General features: G+C 26.9%; 1 protein-coding gene across 1 annotated transcript in view; it reads right to left on the bottom strand.

Annotated features, from left to right (window-relative positions):
• Positions 1–3087: 3087 nt before the first annotated feature.
• LOC126905536 (protein Peter pan) overlaps positions 3088–3467 on the bottom strand; it is a 17937-nt gene continuing 17557 nt past the window's right edge. Inside the window, exon 7 of the mRNA XM_050685325.1 lies at positions 3088–3106. The gene's annotated coding sequence lies outside the window, so the exon portion shown is untranslated. The remainder of the gene's footprint in view (positions 3107–3467) is intronic.

Here is a 3467-nt window from a genome sequence, read left to right as displayed (position 1 = left end):
GGACTTTATTTTATCTTCACGGTGAAAATGGCTACCGAATGCTATTATTGTGTGAAAATTCTCGATTTTATTTTTTACATTTTTAACTTTATAATGCTATGACATATTGAAAAGTGTATGGATCAACATTATTTTTTTATGAGAAATAATATTTTTTAATAATCCCTTTTTCATTCTACATACTTTATCTTAATTAGGATATTAATAATGAACTAGCAGATAATGTAGCTTTTGGAATAGTCCACCAATTTTTTAAAATTAAACAGTATCTAAAGATTTGCATCGAAGCGTTTTTTTTTGATAGTGATTTTAATCACTGTCAGATATCATTATACTTGATCCATCTATACCACGTCACCACTGTGCCGCGACCCCCCTGTGCTGGGTTTTTTTTTTATTAATGATAAAATTTGATTATACTTCTAGCATCAATAGTACTTTGTAATTTACTTAGTAATACAAATTTTTAATTTATTATATTTAGAACGTAAAATATGAAATTTTGCTATTTTCAAATATTTTATTGTTTTTCCAACAATTAACAAAAAATATTTGTATACTTTTTGCTAAAAGTCTAGATTATCTTTCAATGTAAATGTGATGAATTTCCTCAATTTTGATAAAATAAAAAACTTCGATTGCGAATTTCTATTTTTTTTTTGAGAACACATGTAATTTTGTAACCAGTTTTTGGAAAACTTTGGTATTTTAAATTAAATTAAAATTTTATTCTAAGAAACTACATAAAACATTAATAGATAAATAAATCAAGTGATGATATAATGTCTATGTAAAACCTTTCACATTAAACTTTTCCCTAAAACAAGTCTAGGAGTGAATAGAAAAAGTTTATTCTTACCCCTTAAAATTAGCAACTTTTCCGACAATTTATATCATCAAATTTCAACATAAGACAAAGTTCATCGCAGCTTGTTTTTTCTGTAGGTCTTGTATAATTCATTATTGAAATCGCTTTATTATTTACGGTTATATTTCAAAGAAAAAATTATTCTATCATAACATCTCACGTAAATGTAAAATTGGCTTACTTCCTTGAATTTATCACTATCCTCAAAATTTTCTTTTATCGAGATGTTTAAAAAAAAAATCTATGTAAAAATGACCAGAACATAACTAGAGAATTTTCTTCATGCATTTCGAATGATACGAATAAATATGCTAATAAAAATTTGTATACTTTTACAAATAAGAGTTTGTCTAAATTGACTAACTTAAGTTAATGCATGTCATTTTCTAACTTTAAATTTTCTTAGACTTATAATTGGATTACAATTTTCACTCGTCTATCTATTTTTAATTTAAGGATGGTTTTTTTAGTTTATTTTTTCTTCGATATTTCAACAAAAAAATTTGAAATATTTTTCTTGGGCACTCATTATGTATATTATTATGGATTTATAAAACTGAAATTTTAATAATAACTGGTTGATATTGAAGAAAACAAGATCTACATTGTCATCGAGTGGAAGTAAATTTTTTTGTTGTAAGTTAATTGTAAATCAAACATCGAATCGTAGATTCCTAATTTTTTTTTATATGGTCTAATGAACGTTTGAATTAATCTTTAATATAATGAAATTTTTTTTGTTTACTTTTTGAACACCTTATATAAAATGATGTAAAATAAGGAAACATCGGCTAATTTAGAACTGTTATTGTTTTTTAAAAATCAAAATATGAAATTTTATATAATAAAAATTGATCACTTGTGGCTAATTAATTAAGTAAAATTAAAACTATATTAATTATTATTGAGCCCCCCCCCCCCGAAACCAATTTCTGGATACGGGCCTGCCTCTTTTACATATTAAGGAGTCAAGGATAGATGGTTGTTGGCTAAATCAATGTAGGATGGGACGGATATTCTAGCCTGCTTGCACCAGAGACCAGATAAAACTAATGAGAAAATCACGAAAATAATATTGGCACTCTGGGGATCGAACACTTGGACTGAAACATACATTTTTTCCCACTAGGTCAGGCCGACATTTCTATTTTGAATTTTTTACACATAAAAAAATTATAACTTATACAATATATTAAATTGAGTTAGTTATTTATTATGTTAAATAGTTTCCTTAATATATATTTTTTATTTTTAAGGTTTATATTTTAGTTAAAATATATGAACATTTAGTTAGCTACACATTGTTAAAAATGTATGTCTTTTGAAGATCTTTCTTGTTGAAAAACTTAAATTTAAAAGTAAATTTTATATTATACACTTATTTTCTATGATAAAAATTATTATAGAATAAAACTTAGATAAATAAGTAGAACTAGAAATATTTGTATAACTTCATAAATACTGAGTGATTCAATTAAAATCCTATTTTGTTATAAAATAGGCAACACAATTCACAGAAAATATCGATTGACAAAAGACAATAAGTAAATAAGATACATTTTCACTTTTATTTATACATTAAAGATTTTTTTTGTTTTTTAATTTTTAAAGATGTTTTAGTTTAATATTTATCACCAAATAGTTTTAATATCTTCTTCTTCTTCCTCGCCTTAATCCCAACTACTTGGGGTCGGTCACCCTTATCCTAAACTTCCACTTGACGCGATCTCCCACATCCTCTACGCTCACATTAGATGTCCACATATCGCATTCAGTAACATCTCTCCATCACTATTTTGGTCTTCCTCTGCCTCTTCTTCCTTCAACATTCATTTCTACAACTGTTCTTACGGCTTCCGATTCTTCTCTTCTCATAACATGACCAAATCATCTAAGTCTATTTTCTCTCATCTTATCCACGATTGACGCTACACCTATACTCCTTATATGCTCATTTCTTATCTTATCTTCTCTAGTCACTTCATTCATCCATCTAAGTATTCTCATCTCTTCTACACTCATTCTCTGCTCTACTTTCTTATTAACCGCCCAACACTCTGAACCATACATCATTGCTGGTTTTATGACAATCTTGTAGAGTTTACCTTTCAGCCTCATTGGAATTCTTTTGTCGCATAAGACATCAGACGCTTCTCTCAACATCACCCACCTGCGACTAATCCTGTATCTTACATACTCGTCAATATCATCGTTATTTTGCACAGCTGATCCGAAATACTTAAAAATAAAAATATTATTAATTTAAAAAACTAAAAAATATTAAACTCAAAGCCACAAAAAAATTAATGAAAAGTCGCGGATACGTATTTCGGAAACAATGTTACCATTATCAACGCTAAACACATACTGCTAACACATAATGTTAAGGTATTGATAAATTTGAAAATAGGATAATTTACTCAAATATTTTTTTTAGTTGCAATGAAAAGGCTTTTTCTTGGTTAAATACATTTATGAAGAACTGTAAATTTAATCAAAAAAGAATAAAATATTAATTGTATTCTAATTAGAAGTGGGTAAATAGCAAACTACAGTAGTTTGCTAGTTTTGCAAAAATGTTCAAAAGTATAAAAAAAAA

This window comes from Daktulosphaira vitifoliae, unplaced genomic scaffold, assembly GCF_025091365.1.
Source record: "Daktulosphaira vitifoliae isolate Bord-2020 unplaced genomic scaffold, ASM2509136v1 Scaffold_4, whole genome shotgun sequence".
Lineage (NCBI taxonomy): Eukaryota > Metazoa > Arthropoda > Insecta > Hemiptera > Phylloxeridae > Daktulosphaira > Daktulosphaira vitifoliae.
The sequence above is the reverse complement of the archived record's forward strand: the minus strand, read 5'-3'. Positions and strand labels throughout refer to the sequence as shown.